At 34.6% G+C, this 19,062-nt stretch overlaps 1 long non-coding RNA gene across 1 annotated transcript in view; it reads left to right on the top strand.

The window, feature by feature from the left end:
* Window positions 1-17,913, top strand: part of LOC142237025 (uncharacterized) — a 64,513-nt gene extending 46,600 nt beyond the window's left edge. The window contains exon 2 of the long non-coding RNA XR_012722303.1: window positions 17,850-17,913. This is a non-coding gene — a long non-coding RNA (uncharacterized LOC142237025). The remainder of the gene's footprint in view (window positions 1-17,849) is intronic.
* Window positions 17,914-19,062: the final 1,149 nt, after the last annotated feature.

Genomic DNA, 19,062 nt, shown 5'->3' with positions numbered 1-19,062 from the left:
AAGGTGAATATTGCAGTGGTGAAGGACAAGTGGCAAGTCATTAACATAAATACAGAATAGTAGCGGCCCGAGTATTGAACCTTGTGGAACACCTTTGTAAATACTAAGTATATTCGAGTTTTCTGAGTTGTGACAAACTGATTGTGTTCTACCGCTCAAATAAGACGAGACAAGTCTACATGCTGATTGAGAAAAATTAAATCTTCGTTGCAGCTTTTGAACTAGAATAGAGTGGTTTACTGTATCAAATGCTTTGCTATGGTCGAGGAGTACGAGTATTGATACCAAATTTTGATCCATCTTCGATCTTAAATATTCGACGACATCAGTAAGTACAGTAGCACAGCTTCTCATAGGTCTAAAGCCTGATTGCCGTTCAGTCAACAGTTTTTTTGATATTATATATGTATTTATTTGTTCATACATTAACCGCTCTAAGACTTTCGACAGATACGGCAATATGGCAATTGGACGAAATTCTTTGTTTGGTTTAGGTAGAGGTATTATCTTTGTGTATTTCCAAGTATTGGGAAAAATCGACTTTGTCAGAACTGTGTTGAAAATGTGTGTGAAATATGGCAGGCATATTGGTAATAATAACTTTAAAAATTTTGGGTTCAGTTCATCCATACCTACAGCGTTCGATTTAATAGATAGGAAGCTTTTTCGAACATCATATTGATCTACGCACTTGAAGGTGAACTCTTCAAACGAGAGATCTCCACAAGAGGGAAGACATTCACATGCAGAATTATTATTTTGATTGCCTAACGCAGTTTGGTTAGCAAAAATCTCATTTAGATCATTAATATCAATATTAATAGGTGTGGTACTTTTCCGCCCAATTCCAATGTTTCGAATTGTCATCCATTTTGCTCCGCTATCAACTGCATCATTAAATTTTCTTTGATAATAAGAAGATTTTGCGATATTTATTGCTTTTGTAACTTCACGTCTGGCAAGTTTAAAATGGTCATAAAGTTGTGTAGTTTTATAGCGTTTCCATCTTTTGTATTTAATATCTCTATCACGTATCAACTTCTTAATTTCATAATTAAACCACGGCTGCTGAGTAGGTTTAGTCCTTAAAACTTTTTTAGGCACACAGGCATCAAACAATATTTTTATTTTACCTTGCATAAAATTTACTTGATCTTCAACTGCTTCGTAGTAATAAACCTCGTTCCAGTTTATATTGTTAGCTATGTCATTCAGTAGATTATAGTTAATTCTGCGGAAGTCTCTGAATTCGAATACTTTGCTCTCTTTGAAAACGGTTACATCATAAGTCAAAAATAGCAAATCATGTTTGGAGAAGGATGATGCAGAAAGTTGATCATATAGTATAACTTTTTCACAATTGTTAACAAATATTAAATCAAGTAAGGTATTCCCCGAATTCGAGAAATGCGTAGGTATAATTGTGTTTACTGAGTACAAGTCAAGAGTATTCATAGATTCATTGAGTCTCTTTTCTACCAAAATGTTGCTGTTGAAATCACCTGCGATTATAACATCATTGTAGAGCAATGTAAGATTTTCCAGAGTATCAATCAGATTATTAAAAGGTATAGTTCGATGCGGCCTATAAACTGTGCCGACAAGTAATTTCGTATTATCTGCAGTACAAACTTCTAAGAAGATGAACTCTATTTGGCTTCCACTATCTGATTTTAGTTTCATACAACTATTCAGTTCGTTGCGCACGTACATACACACTCCACCAGCATGAGAATCTCTATCTGAACGAAATAGTCTATAACCTTGTAGATTATAAATGCCATCAACAATTTCAGGTTGAAACCACGTCTCAGAGACACATATGATATCAATATTTGATGATATAAAGATTTGCCGGAACTCGTCTAATTTATTTTGTAGACTTTGTGCATTGATATGGACTATAGTTAATCCTGGTTTCTGCTTTGTTAACACACGTACCATATTGAAAAGACCGTCTTTGGAACTGTAGCAATTATTAAATGTCAGTGATGTATTTAGAGAAGCAACGCATTTTTGGTTGTATTAGACATGTTATTATATTATTATTTTTTGTTGAATATTTTATTCTGGTTATTTGATTCGGTTGTAATAAATAGAATAATCGCAATTTATAAAGAAGAATTAGGGCAAAACATATAATTATTTTTGTAATTACTATTACATTAAAATTTGGTTTTGATAAATTTAAATCGTAGATTTTAACGAAAAAACTGTTCAAGCTGTTCCTGGGAATCAATACGTACACCTCTGTCGTTGTCTGAAAGTTTCACATATACGAGCCCGCGTACTGTGAATGCAGCTGTCAATTTTTTAAGTTTTTTGTATTTAAGTGCGGATTGAAATATTTTATAATTTTCTTTACTTAAATCTTCATTGACAAAAAAATGTCTATCGCTGTCAAAACCGCACATTGTTAACGAAAGTTGGGTTTTTTTAACGCGTTTGAATTGAGCTATAGTTTTCATAATAAAGTTTTTATGCATTGGTGAACATAGTTTAATTAATATTGTTCCATCATTAGTTTTAGAACGGGTGTTAATGCGATGGATACTATTTATATTTGGCGTCACAATCTCAAGCGATTCACACATAGTTTTGAAAATTTCGTAAAGATTTTCATTCTTATATGATGGAATGCCGTTTAATCTCAGATTACATGCTACATTTAGATTATCTTGTCGATGTAATTTAAATTTGAGTTCATGAATTTCATTTTTTAGTACACTAATTGATTCATGTTGGTTTTCAATTTCAATAATCCTCTTCTTGAGATCATTTATATCTTTTGTCATTTCAATAATTTTTGTTTCCATAGCACTCATGGCTTTTGATACTGCCTGATCTATTTTTGCCGTCAAAATTTCGGTTTGACGAGCAAATTTTTGATCAATTAATTGAATCAATTTAGGTGAATTGTATTTTGATGATATTGGAGTATTATCAAGATCCGGTTTATCTTTAATTGGTGTTGAAAGAACGGTTTTTCGAAGGTTTATGCTTCTGTTGTTCATATTGACGATTTATATTAATGTCTTTAACACAATAGGGGGTGGTAACACTATAAAGTCACGTTTTAATAGTAGTTGTGTTACCCTGTTATTGCTTTCGATGAGAGAGTAGTTCTTGCAGTTTCTGTTATCGTTATCGATCAAAGTATCTTCACTATGTTTGAAGGAAAGAGTAAGCAGTTTTGTTTTGATATTTTGTGTTGTGGTAGTGTCAGTGATTAAACTTTCCAATATTAAATTCGCGTAGTCATTTAACACGATATTTTATTTCATTAAAAATAAAATGGTTGGTAGATCCCCACAAGCGGACTCCAGCACACAGTGTCACAAAGTTTACAAACAACAGCTTCACTCATCAAAATCCTTTGTAAGGTGCGTATATTGTCTTTTTGCAAACAAAAACTCGGAGCAAAACACAAACACGACCAAGCGCGAGAACAACAAATTGAATGTTGATGTAGGTCGGATGGTATTGCAAATGGGCCATATCGGTCCACTTTTACGTATAGCCCCCATATAAACGGACCCCCAAATTTGGCTTGCGAGGCCTCTAAGAGAAGCAAATTTCATCCGATCTGGCTGAAATTTGGTACATGGTGTTAGTATATGGTCTCTAACAACCATGCAAAAATTGGTCCACATCGGTCCATAATTATATATAGCCCCCATATAAACCGATTCCCCGATTTGGCTTGCAAGGCCTCTGAGAGAAGCAAATTTCATCCAATCCGGCTGAAATTTGGTACATGGTGTTAGTATATGATCTCTAAGAACCGTGCAAAAATTGGTCCACATCGGTCCATAATTATATATAGCCCCCATATAAACCGATCCCCCGATTTGGCTTTCGGAGCCTCTAAGAGAAGCAAATTGCATCCGATCTGGCTGAAATTTGGTACATGGTGTTAGTATATGGTCTCTAACAACCATGCAAAAATTGGTCCAGATCGGTCCATAATTATATATAGACCCATATAAACCGATCCCACGATTTGGTTTGCGAAGCCTCTAAGAGAAGCAAATTTCATCCGATCCGGCTGAAATTTGGTACATGGTGTTAGTATATGATCTCTAAGAACCGTGCAAAAATTGGTCCACATCGGTCCATAATTATATATAGTCCCCATATAAACCGATCCCCCGATTTGGCTTTCGGAGCCTCTAAGAGAAGCAAATTTCATCCGATCCGGCTGAAATTTGGTACATGGTGTTAGTATATGGTCTCTAACAACCATGCAAAAGTTGGTCCACATCGGTCCATAATTATATATAGCCCCCATATAAACTGATCACCAGATTTGACCTCCGGAGCCTCTTGGAAGACCAAAATTCATCTGATTCAGTTGAAATTTGGTACGTGGTGGTAATATATGGCCTCAAACTCCCATGCAAAAATTGGTCGAAATCGGTCCATAGTTATATATAGCCCCCATATAAACCGATCCCCAGATTTGACTTCCGGAGCCCCTTGGAAGAGCAAAATTCATCCCATTCGGTTGAAATTTGGTACGTGATGTTAGTATATGGTATCCAACAACCATGCATGAATTAGTTCATATCAGTCCATAATTATATATAGCACCCATATAAACCGTTCCCCAGAGTTGACCTCCGGTGCCTTTTGGAGAAGCAAAATTCATCCGATCTGGTTGAAATTTTTTACGTGGTTAGTATATTATATTTAACAACCATGTTAAAAGTAATTCGATTGTGGCTGACAGTCTTTCGTAGAAGTTTCTACGCAATCCATGGTGGAGGGTACATAAGATTCGGCCTGGCCGAACTTACGGCCGTTTATACTTGTTTAATAATGGGCTCAATATTAGTGGCATACTAACTCCGTAGGTGCAATATCAACACAGCCAGTGTTGCCAGAAGTAGGGGAAATTCCCTATATGTAGGATTTTTCTAATATTTAGCGTCTTGTAGGGACGTAGGCCCACAATGTAGGACATTTTCACTCAACATAATTTGTAATAATTTTTACATTTTGGTGGCTCTAGAGGAGGAAATTAGAAGCCGGCAAGGCTTGATCTTTAATAATGTGTGGTATACTTTATTCCTGTAGAAAATTTTGTCAACATTTTATTTCTATAGAACATTTTGTCAAAATAGCATTTCTATAGAAATTTTTTTCAAAATATTATTTCTATAAAATATTTTCTCAAAATTTTATTTCTGTGGAATTTTTTCTCAAAATTTTATTTCTATAGAACTTATTGTCAAAATTTTATTTCTATATAAAATTTTATTTCTCACAAAAATTTGTTTATAGAAACTTTTTCCAAATTTTTATTTTTATAGAGATTTAACAAAAAAAGGTTACTAATTTGGGTAGAATTCTACCAACTGTGGCAACCGTGGTGGTAATACAAATTTATATTCTAAGTTATATACGTTGCATATTCATGTTTTAAGATAATAAAGTACTTAGAACCATTTTTGTTTTGTTATTTTTTTTTTAAATTTAACGAAAAATATAGTAGGGAAACTTGTTTGGGAATGTATGGGAAAGTAGGGAACTTTTTTTGTCCTTGTAGGGTAAACCGAACATTTTCCCTGGCAACATTGACTATGAGCTATAGTCAGATTGACACAAAGCACCCATAGACATGTACCCCTTAATTTTCTTAAATATGTAACTGCGGTTTATCTCCCAGACCTATATGTTACCCCACAAATGCTTATGATTACTAATTCTGTAATGGTGGTTTAGGGTATGATATAGTCGGCCCCGCCCGACTTTCTACTTTACTTACTTGTTTTTTAAATCCGAGAAATACGTCTTCAATGCTAAGCAAAATTTGCATTTGTATTGTAAGGACATGAAATCTTTGGCCTCAAGATAATATTTGTTCAAAGTACATACATAAATTATACCCTTCACCAATCTGAACTGTTTTAACAACATATTTTAAAAGTCTGCTATTACAGTGTGTATGATATGCCTACAGTATTAGGAAATCATCACTGTTGTGGGTATTCTGCCCATTTGTGCCAAAGCCGGGGAAGTATATATGAGGGCTTTATGCAAATCTGATCTCATTTAAAACAAATGTTACACATTTAAATACAACGCTAAATCTCTTCCATGTATAAAATATCGAGTCAATTGGAGTAAAAATCCTTTCAAAATAAAATTAAATTGTCTACCATATTTTCCCGAATCAGGCGTACATATATATGGGAGCTATATATAAATCTCGAGCGATTTGATCTAAATTTGGCACACATTGCTACAATTTTAATTCTACTCTCAATGCAAAATTTCAAGAAAATCGTAAAGAATGAATTTAATCGGGTAAAAATTACACTAGTTTACACTCAAAATGCACACTTGATGAAAATCAACTGAGCTGCTGAATTCGAAAAGAAATGTTTAACATTTTTTTATGGAACAGTTTTTGAGATATCCCGTTATTTTTAAATTTTCGCTCTTTTTTCACTAAACACAATATATCTCGAGTTGGAAATGTCCGATTATAACGTTGTTGGTACTTAAATGCAAGGTAATAAAATGATGAATAATCGTGTGTAATTGTAGTCTGTGATGAGTTTAGTGTTTCAACAAATATCAATGCGAAAAGTCAAAATTTTTCAAAAATATCGTATTTTTCAATGAACTTATTCCGGCAGAAAAGTATAAACCTTTAAAATTGTTTTTTTCTCTTCATGGTCGTATATACGATACTCTAACGTAAGTAATAAGACCAACTAGAAGAAAAACGACCGAATAATGACAAAGTTATAATGTGAAATCATTCAAATATGAGCCACTCACCCACACAAAAATGCATTTCTCTGTGGCCTAGAGAAATTTTTGTGTGGGTGATTGGCTCATATTTGCATGATTTACCATCGGATTTGTTCACTCAATTGCTTATAACTTTGTCATTTCTCGGTCGTTTTTTTCTTCTAGTTGGTCTTACTACACCCTCAAAAAAAATCGCTTCTTTAATATATGTTCCAAACATATTTTGCAGGAAGCACATATATTATTGCATACTGCCGAAACATTAATATGTTTGTTTTATGTGAACATATTATATGTTTGGAAGCGTTTTGAGCCAAAAATATTATATGCTTGGAAGAATTTTTCCCAAACACGATTGTGCTCATTCCCTAACATACTCGTAATTTTCACTTCCACGAAATTTTTTAGTTATTGGCACCTTTCTCTGTAATACAAATAATGTTGAAGAAATTATTCACTTTTATAAATTTTTTTAAATTTTACCTTTCGCCTGCACGGAGAATCGAACCGAGGACCATACAGTTTGTAAGCCAACACACTATCCACTGGGCTACGTAGCTGTTATAGTCACCAGTAGATAATTATCGTTTTAAGTTACATTTATATAGCATAGTTTGCAGCGCCCACGAGCCCATGCAAACATAACATTATTTAACAGAAACATACATTTGTTTGCCACGTGGAGCAGTGGTTAGCATGTCTGCCTTGCATGCAAAGGGTCGTGGGTTCAATCCCTGCTCCGACCGAACATTTTTTTTGTTTTTTTTTTTTAATTTACACATTTATATTTATACTATATTAATTTTTTTAAATGAAACATCGAAATGTGCGTTATTAAAGATTTATTGTCAGTAACAGTGCTTGATATAAACGAAATTGAATGATTTTTGGATAAAATATTATTTTTTATTGCAAAAATAACAATCTTGTAATAAAAAACTGTTTTCGTACAAAACTTTAAAATTTGGAAGGAATTCAAAAACTAACAAAAGAAGAACGTGGAGTCGAGTATAAACATACATACATAATTTTATAATATAAACATAAATTTATTTAGGAGTGAACAGTTTTTTACTAGCATTTAACACCATGGATCTAAAATTCCTTTTATTTTTCTTTAATAATTCATTTTAAAGAAAATAAACTTTTTAAATTGTTTTAGCTGTAAAAGTCGAACTTAATGCCCGCTTTTATATTTGATGGTGTCCGTCAACTCCTCGTGGACTACTTTTTAATAAAGAGAAACTAAACTTTGTTTTTATACATTTTACTGTGTAATTTTTCACTATTTCCTCCTTATTTCATTTTACCGTCCCAACTCTAAAAAGAGTATAGTGCCCTTTCGTTATTTTTATGAAGACCCCTGATTTCTTTCAACGAACCAAGAAAAAAATAATGCCAAAATGATAAACAAAACACATGTCCACACATACATAAAATGCTGCTCTCAAGGCGAAAACATAAGCTGTTTGTTTTTCAAATGTCTATTCTCTTGGTCAGAATGTATATTCTCTTTATTCAAATTAAATAATATTTAGACTTAAACATATCAAATTTTTGGCCTTATCATAAAACAGTTTTCCGAAACAACATACAAGCGGTTTCACAGAAATTGTACTCTTTTGACTCTTTTGCTGTGTTATATTGATATGTTTCGTCAACTCTCCCGGTTTCCATCTCTATTTCTCTCTATACTCTCTCTGTCGCTTTGAATAAAATATCACAACATATGTATGTTTAGTTGAAATTTGTAAATTTATATATGTTTGTATTCACACATATGATTTTTATGAAACATTCATGCCCCAAACATAATATATTCTAACATATTAACATAGATGTCCCAAACATTTAGTGTTAGTTTAGGAAAATTACATGTTCGCACTTAAATATATTGTGGTTTAAAATCGTGCCCGAAACACATTTTGTTTATATCGGAACATATGAAAAACATATTTTTCTAACAGTGTACTTACGTTAGAGTATCGTATATACGACCATGAAGTGAAAAAAATGGTTTATACTTTTCTGAATTTTCGCATTGATATTTTTTGAACAACTTAACTTATCACAGATCCAATTACACACTATTATACCAACAACGTTATAATCGAGATATATTGTGTTTAGTGAAAAAAGAGCGAAAATTAAAAAAATAACGGGATATCTCAAAAACTGTTCCATATTTGTATACCCTAAACCACATAGTGGTTTGGGTATAATAAGTTTGATCGGCCAAAAAATGTGCCTACCAGAAATATTGATTTTAGACCCCATAAAATATATACCGATCGACTCAGAATCACCTCCTGAGTCGATCTAGCGCTTGGTGTCCGTCCGTCCGTCTGTTGTTCACAGGATTCCGGTCGCAATTATTAACCGATTTTGATGAAATTTGGTACAGGGAGTTTTTTGGGCACAAGGACGAACGCTATTGAATTTGGAAGACATCGGATCAAATTTAGATATAGCTCCCATATATATGTATCGTCCGATTTCGACAAATGGGTCACGTTGCGCGTTTTTGCAAACGCATCGTCACCAAATTTGGCAAAAGGTAATCTTTTCCATCGCCCTTCAAGTCTGCAAAATTTAATCCAAATCGGTTCAGATTTAGATATAACTCCCATATATATGTATCGGCCGATTTTCCCAAATTTGGCCACAAATTTGGCCACTTATTTATCAACCGATCTGACCCAAATTTGGCTAAATGTAGTCTTCTATAGCACTTACTATATGTGCAAAAAATCATCGAAATCGGTTTAGATTTAGATATAGCTCCCATATATATGTATAGCCCGATTTTCCCAAATTTGGCCATAGAACCCTTATTTATTAATCGATCTTACTAAAAGTTGGCTATATTCAGTCCTCTGTAGTACTAACTATATGTGCAAAATTTCATCGAAATACAAGCCCCATTTCTTAACTGATCTTACTCAAATCTTGCACAAGGTAACCTTTTGTGGTATTAATCAAACCCGCAAAATATTATGCAATTTGGTTCAGATTTAGATATAGCTTCCATATATATGCATCGCTCTATTTTCCCAAATTTGGCCATAGTACTCTTATTTATTAACCAATGTTACTCCAATTTCAAATTTTGATGTACTAGCCGATCGTATTTATACGTACTTGTAGCTTTTACATAAGAATATTGCTCGATTTTTACAAATGTTGATTTATTACCCACACTAATTTAACGATTTTCTCTTTTTTAATAATGGGCTCAATATTAGTGGCATACTAACTCCGTAGGTGCAATATCAACACAGCCAGTGTTGCTAGAAGTAGGGGAAATTCCCTATATGTAGGATTTTTCTAATATTTAGCGTCTTGTAGGGACGTAGGCCCACAATGTAGGACATTTTCACTCAACATAATTTGTAATAATTTTTACATTTTGGTGGCTCTAGAGGAGGAAATTAGAAGCCGGCAAGGCTTGATCTTTAATAATGTGTGGTATACTTTATTCCTGTAGAAAATTTTGTCAACATTTTATTTCTATAGAACATTTTGTCAAAATTGTATTTCTATAGAAATTTTTTTCAAAATATAATTTCTATAAAAAATTTTCGCAACATTTTATTTCTGTGGAATTTTTTCTCAAAATTTTATTTCTATAGAATTTATTGTCAAAATTTTATTTCTATAGAAAAATTTCTCACAAAAATTTGTTTATAGAAACTTTTTCGAAATTGTTATTTTTATAGAGATTTAACAAATAAAGGTTACTAATTTGGGTAGAATTCTACCAACTGAGGTAACCGTGGTGGTAATACAAATTTATATTCGAAGTTATATACGTTGCATATTCATGTTTTAAGATAATAAAGTACTTAGAACCATTTTTGTTTTGTAATTTTTATACCCTCCATCATAGGATGGGGGTATATTAACTTTGTCATTCCGTTTGTAACACATCGAAATATTGCTCTAAGACCCCATAAAGTATATATATTCTGGGTCGTGGTGAAATGCTGAGTCGATCTAAGCATGTCCGTCCGTCCGTCCGTCCGTCTGTTGAAATCACGCTAACTTCCGAACGAAACAAGCAATCGACTTGAAACTTGGCACAAGTAGTTGTTATCGATGTAGGTCGGATGGTATTGAAAATGGGCCATATCGGTCCACTTTTACGTATAGCCCCCATATAAAGGGACCGTCAGATTTGGCTTGTGGAGCCTCTAACAGAAGCATATGTCATCCGATCCGGCTGAAATTTGGAATATGGTGTTGGTATATGGTCTCTAACAACCATGCAAAAATTGGTCCACATCGGTCCATAATTATATATAGCCCCCATATAAACCGATCCCCAGATTTGGCTTGAAGAGCCTAAAAGAGAAGCAAATTTCATCCGATCCGGCTGAAATTTGGTCCATGGTGTTGGTATATGGTCTCTAACAACCATGCAAAAATTGGTTCACATCGGTCCATAATTATATATAGCCCCCATATAAACCGATCCCCAGATTTGGCTTGTGGAGCCTCTAAGAGAAGCATATTTCATCCGATCCGGCTGAAATTTGGTATATGGTGTTGGTATATGGTCTCTAACAACCATGCAAAAATTGGTCTACATCGGTCCATAATTATATATAGCCCCCATATAAACCGATCCCCAGATTTGGCTTGAAGATACTAAAAGAGAAGCAAATTTCATCCGATCCGGCTGAAATTTGGTACATGGTGTTGGTATATGGTCTCTAACAACCATGCAAAAATTGGTTCACATCGGTCCATAATTATATATAGCCCCCATATAAACCGATCCCCCGATTTGGCTTGCGAAGTCTCCAAGAGAAGCAAATTTCATCCAATCCGGTTGTAATTTGGAACATGGTGTTAGTATATGATCTTTAACAACCGTGCCAGAATTGCTCCATATCGGTCCATAATTATATATAGCCCCCATATAAAACATTCTCCAGATTTGACCTCCGGAGCCTCTTGGAGGAACAAAATTCATCCGATCTGGTTCAAATTAGGCACGTGGTGTTAGTATATGGTCGCTATCAACCATACCAAAATTGGTCCAATCACACAAAAATTGGTCCATATCGGTTCATAATCATGGCTGCCACTAGAGCCAAAAATAATCTACCAAAATTTTATTTCTATAGAAAATTTTGTCAAAATTTTATTTCTATAGAAAATTTTTTCAAAATTTTATTCGGTTCATAATCATGGTTGCCACTCGAGCCAAAAATAATCTACCAAAATTTTATTTCTATAGAAAATTTTGTTGAAATTTTATTGCTGTAGAAATTTTTGGAAAAATTTTCTTTCTATAGAAAATTTTGTCAAAATTTTTATTTCTATAGAACATTTTGCGAAAATTTTATTTCTATAGAAAATTTTGTTAACATTTTATTTGTGTAGAAAATTTTGTCAAAATTTTATGTCTACTTTGTCAAACTGAATTATATACGTATTGGATCGATCTTTTTTGATTTAATATATACCACGTATGGACTTACATACAATCTAGAAGATGGTGTTAGGAGGTTTTAAGATACCTTGCCATCGGCGAGCGTTACCGCAACTTAAGTAATTCGATTGTGGATGGCAGTGTTTAGATGAAGTTTCTACGCAATCCATGATGGAGGGTACATAAGCTTCGGCCCGGCCGAACTTACGGCCGTATATACTTGTTTTTTTTTTTTAAATTTAACGAAAAATATAGTAAGGAAAATTGTTTGCGAATGTATGGGAAAGTAGGGAACTTTTTTTGTCCTTGTAGGGTAAACCGAACATTTTCCCCTGGCAACATTGACTATGAGCTATAGTCAGATTGACACAAAGCACCCATAGACATGTACCCCTTAATTTTCTTAAATATGTAACTGCGGTTTATCTCCCAGACCTATAAGTTACCCCACAAATGCTTATGATTACTAATTCTGTAATGGTGGTTTAGGGTATTATATAGTCGGCCCCGCCCGACTTTCTACTTTACTTACTTGTTTTTTAAATTTTTTCGAATTCAGCAGCTCAAAATACATAAGAAAAGTTAATTTTCATCAAGTGTACATCCATTTTTATACCCACCACCATAGGATGGGGGGTATATTAACTTTGTCATTCCGTTTGTAACACATCGAAATATTGCTCTAAAACCCCATAAAGTATATATATTCTGGGTCGTGGTGAAATTCTGAGTCGATCTGAGCATGTCCGTCCGTCCGTCCGTCCGTCTGTTGAAATCACGCTAACTTCCGAACGAAACAAGCTATCGACTTGAAACTTGGCACAAGTAGTTGTTATTGATGTAGGTCGGATGGTATTGCATATGGGCCATATCGGTCCACTTTTACGTATAGCCCCCATATAAACGGACCCCAAAATTTGGCTTGCGAGGCCTCTAAGAGAAGCAAATTTCATCCGATCCGGCTGAAATTTGGTACATGGTGTTAGTATATGATCTCTAACAACCATGCAAAAATTGGTCCACATCGGTGCATAATTATATATAGCCCCCATATAAAACGATCCCCGGATTTGGCTTGCGAGGCCCCTAAGAGAAGCAAATTTCATCCGATCCGGCTGAAATTTGGTACATGGTGTCAGTATATGACCTCTAACAACCATGCAAAAATTGGTCCACATCGGTCCATAATTATATATAGCCCCCATATAAACCGATCCCCCGATTTGGCTTGCGAGGCCTCTAAGAGAAGCAAATTTCGTCCGATTCGGCTGAAATGTGGTACATGGTGTTAGTATATGATCTCTAACAACCATGCAAAAATTGGTCCACATCGGTCCATAATTATATATAGCCCCCATATAAACCGATCCCCCGATTTGGCTTGCGAGGCCGCTAAGAGAAGCAAATTTCATCCGATCCGGCTGAAATTCTGTACGTGATGTTAGTATATGGTCTATAACAACCATGCACAACTTGGTCCACATCGGTTTATAATTATATATAGCCCCCATATAAACCGACCACCAGATTTGACCTCCGGAACCTCTTGGAAGACCAAAATTCATCTGATTCAGTTGAAATTTGGTACGTGGTGTTAATATATGGCCTCAAACTCCCATGCAAAATTTGGTCGATATCGGTCCATAATTATATATAGGCCCCATATAAACCGATCCCCAGATTTGACCTCCAGAGCCCCTTGGAAGAGCAAAATTCTTGCCATTCGGTTGAAATTTGGTACGTGATGTTAGTATATGGTATCCAACAACCATGCAGGAATTGGTTCCTATCAGTCCATAATTATATATAGCTCCCATATAAACCGATCCCCAGATTTGACCTCCGGTGCCTTTTGGAGAAGCAAAATTCATCCGATCTGCTTGAAATTTGGTACGTGGTGGTAGTATATGATATTTAACAACCATGCCAAAAGTGGTCCATATCAGTCCATAATCGTACATAGCCCCATATAAAGCGATCCCGAGATTTGGTTTTGGAACCTCTTGGAGGAGCAAATTCCATCCGAGTGAGTTGAAATTTGGTACATTGTGCTAGTATATGGTCGTTAACAACCATGCCTAACTAGGTCCATATCGGTCTATAGTTATATATGGCCCTCAGATAAATCGATCCCCAATCACACAAAGATTGGTCCATATCAAGTTCATAATTGTATATAGCCCCCATATAAGCGACCCCCATATTTCAATTCTGGCTCTCTACATACAAAAAGTCCATATCGATTCGTTATTATTTGTAGACTTAACTATACATAACTTTTTTGTCTAATATATACCATGTATGGACTAAATCACAGTCTTTCGTAGAAGTTTCTACGCAATCCATGGTGGTGGGTACATAAGATTCGGCCTGGCCGAACTTGCGGCCGTATGTACTTGTTTTCTGTAAACTAGTGTTTTTTTATGTAGTTCAATTTTATTATTTTTGTTTTCGAAAATTTCCACAGCTCAATGAAATATTCTAAGGTTAGGTTAGGTTAAAATGGCAGCCCGATTAAGATTCAGACTCACTTAGACTATTCAGTCCATTGTGATACCACATTAACTAAAAGTACCTATTACATATGGGCGCTTCTAGTTTTAACCGCTGAACCTTCTTGATTATTTTTCTTTGTTGAACCAACCAGATTGTTTCAAAAACATTAGCAGACTGCTTAAGTTAACGTTTTCCAGATCCGCCAGTAATCTGAAGCTATATGCCCTTATTTGCTTACGCCTTACACAAAATGCAGGACACTCACACAAGAGGTGTTTTATTGATTCCTTTTTCTCCGCATCATGACAGCTCATACAATAGTCATTATACTTCGCACCAATACTTTTTGCAAAATCGCCTATCAGGCAGCGATCCGTTATAGCAGATATCAGGAGTGATATCTGGCGTCTCGAGAACACTAGCATATCTAGTGTGCGGTTTAAGTTTAAATGGGGAGATATTTGCTTGGTGTCGTTACAACCCTTACAATTCTCCCATCGAACATTTGCCATCATGACAGCCTTCTCACACAGTATGAGCTTGCAGGTAGACTGAGGCACACCAACAGATTCTAGTTCCCCTGGAATATGTAAGGTAGTTCCTAGCCTTGCTAGCTCATCTGCTTCGCAGTTCCCCGGTATGTTCCTGTGGCCAGGCACCCATATTAGGTGAATATTGTGCTACTCAGCCATCTCATTGAGAGATTTGCGGCAATCGATGGCCGTTTTCGAGTTGAGGAACACAGAGTCCAAGGATTTTATTGCAGGTTGACTGTCTGAGTATATATTAATGCCAATATTTCTTGGAGCATTACTTCTCACCCAATTCACCACTTCTCTTATTGCTAATATTTCAGCCTGAAAAACACTACCGTGATCAGGTAATCTTTTCGCTATTCGAAGTTCCAAATCTTTAGAATATACTCCGAAACCCACTTGGCCATCCAATTTGGAGCCATCAGTGTAGAAATCTATATATCTTTTATTCCCCGGGGTCCGTGTACACCACGCCTCACTGTTGGGAATTAGAGTCTCAAACTTTTTGTCGAAAAGTGGACTCGCCAAAGTGTAATCCACTAGGCACATCTGCCATTATTTTGAGGACCGAACTGTGACCGTAACTTTTTTCCTACCACTGCGATAGCTCGCGCAACCGCACAGCCGTTGTTGGGCAAAATGTCTAAAGGCAATAGATGCAGTATGACATTAAGGGAGTTTGTTCCTGTCTTGCTGAATGCACCTGAGATACACAAGCACGCCATACGCTGAACTATGTCTAAACTTGTCGGCTGGTGAAGTGCCGGCCACCAGACTACAACACCATATAGCATTATAGGTCTAACCACTGTCGTGTATAGCCAATGTATAATTTTTGGTTTTAGTCCCCACTTTTTCCCTATTGCCTTTTTGCACGAGTATAAAGCTACCGTTGCTTTCCTCGCCCTTTCTTCAATATTAAGCTTAAAGTTCAGCTTCCTGTCCAAAATAACGCCAAGGTATTTTGCACACTCCCTAAAGGGAATTTCAACATCTGGCATTATTTTGAGGACCGAACTGTGTCCGTAACTTTTTTCCTACCACAGCGATAGCTCGCGCAACCGCACAACCGTTGTTGGGCAAAATGTCTAAAGGCAATAGATGCAGTATGACATTAAGGGAGTTTGTTCCTGTCTTGCTGAATGCACCTGAGATACACAAGCACGCCATACGCTGAACTTTGCCTAAACTTGTCGGCTGGTGAAGTACCGGCCACCAGACTACAACACCATATAGCATTATAGGTCTAACCACTGCCGTGTATAGCCAATGAACAATTTTTGGTTTTAGTCACCACTTTTTCCCTATTGCCTTTTTGCACGAGTATAAAGCTACCGTTGCTTTCCTCGCCCTTTCTTCAATATTAAGCTTAAAGTTCAGCTTCCTGTCCAAAATAACGCCAAGGTATTTTGCACACTCCCTAAAGGCAATTTCAATACCCCCTAAGGAAATGGGTCTAACCGTGGGAGTTTTGCGATCCTTGCAGTACATGACTACACACAAAAAATTATCACCAAAATTTTTTCAATTAAACACTTAATTGAATTTGGAAACTAATTCAATTAATATGTTAATTGATTCAATTAATTATTTAATCAAATCCGAATAAAATCCAATTAAAAAAATGATTGATATTTGTTACGTTTCCAATTAAAATATTAATTGATTCAATCAATTTGTTAATAAATTCGGAAATAATTTTCAATTACAAACGTGATTGAATTTTTTTCCGTTTCCAATTACATATGTGATTGATCCAATCACCTTTGTGATTGAAACTGAATAATTTTGAGCAATGGAAAGAGCGAAAAGAGAACAAGAGAATGGGTATTTATTCAACAATGTATGATGGAGAGATCAGTCTGTGGAAGTAACTCGTAACGAACGGTTGGGTTTTTGTTTTTCGCGTAAATTGAAAAACATGATTGGCGACATTCTGTCTGCTGCATTCAAATGTGTGCATAAATATTTTGAACGCAACAACAAATCATAGCAAAGGGTTGAAATAAATAAAGTGTGCAACAACAAACGGACACGTGGTAAAGGTTTGAAAAAAATATATGACAGAACGCATTTGAAATTACCTTTTTTTGTGGTATTGTAAAAATGGAAAACAATCTACGTTTATTGAAGGTAAAAAATTGTGAAATGTGAATACCGTTTTCCATTGAAGCCTGTTTACATTAAACGGACTAAAATAATATATTTTTTATTCATTTCTTTTAGTGACCAATTTTATTTCGTGAAATTGACCAATCAATCCCATCAACTCCATCATTTTATCAAATATATAATAATATGTTTGCAATAAAAAAGTGGGTACCGTATTGATCTTTTAAAATTATAATTTTTTTTTCACTCCTAGTTTTCTTAAAACCAAGAGCGGTATGGGTTTGTTGGAAGATTCACCTTGAAGTTGCGAAGTAGCGTAGGCATTAAATTGCATTTTTGTTTTACCTGTCTTTTTCAGTTTGAACCCAAGTAGGTATATAAACTAATGAGCTGAATTATGTAATGGTAAAAAAGTTCTTTCTTTTGGATTTAAAAATATGAAAAATATCCGATAATAATAAAAATATGTATTTTCCATTTATATTTTTTTCTATTTCCAGAATTTGCAAAGTATCATCAATATAATACCAAATATTACATTGCTTTCCAATTATTTTTGTCTTTGATTGGTTCAAATTTTAATAGATGATTTTAATGTGTGGAAATTTTGGAAAGGAATTGTTACTAAAATTAAATTACCGAGCTCCTTAATACACCTTTTTATGCTAAAAGACTACAACTGCAAAAGAAGATTATAAATCTGCAACCTGGAACTAAGAATTGAACTTGATATTCTATGCAGGTAATGTTTAACAAAATTAACTTTTAATTGGACAAAATTAAATTCGAATTATTCTGTTTACTTTCAGAAAAACTAATTTAGCTTACAGGCTGCTGGAAATCTAGGCGCATCTACATATTAGAAGGAACATGCTAACATGGTTATTATTATAAGGAAGATAATGATTTATGTAATTTATTTTTTCACCCTATAGTTGTTATTGATAGTAGTTGTATTTGTAAGTTATGTTAGAACAAAACACAAATGACAAGAACCAAATTTATTTGTCTATTGCATAATTCAAAAAATAATAAAATATTAAATATCTTTTTCTTTTATTTCAAAAGAAAAAAACTAAATTCGATTTTGGGTTCGCAATATATACATTTTTTGATCGAAATTTATAGCCAATTTCAATTAATTATTTAATTGAATGAATCAAATAGTTGATTGATTTTTGTCGCGAAATTAATTAAAATTTTAATTGATTCAATTAAAACTGTGATTGAATTTTATGTTAAAAATCAATCACGTTTTTAATTGATTCAATCACACAATTAATTGATTCCGTGACAAAAGTCAATTAAATTTTTAATTAAAAATCGTGTTGGTTTTCAATCAAAATGGGTGATTGATACTATCATTTTCGTGATTGAAGACATTTCAATTAAAACAAGTATAAACGGCCGTAAGTTCGGCCAGGCCGAATCTTATGTACCCTCCACCATGGATTGCGTAGAAACTTCTACGAAAGACTGTCAGCCACAATCGAATTACTTTTAACATGGTTGTTAAATATAATATACTAACCACGTAAAAAATTTCAACCAGATCGGATGAATTTTGCTTCTCCAAAAGGCACCGGAGGTCAACTCTGGGGAACGGTTTATATGGGTGCTATATATAATTATGGACTGATATGAACTAATTCCTGCATGGTTGTTGGATACCATATACTAACATCACGTACCAAATTTCAACCGAATGGGATG

Source organism: Haematobia irritans, chromosome 4 (genome assembly GCF_050003625.1).
Source record: "Haematobia irritans isolate KBUSLIRL chromosome 4, ASM5000362v1, whole genome shotgun sequence".
Classification (NCBI taxonomy): domain Eukaryota; kingdom Metazoa; phylum Arthropoda; class Insecta; order Diptera; family Muscidae; genus Haematobia; species Haematobia irritans.
Note: the sequence above shows the minus strand (reverse complement) of the source record. Positions and strands in the feature narration are given on the sequence as shown.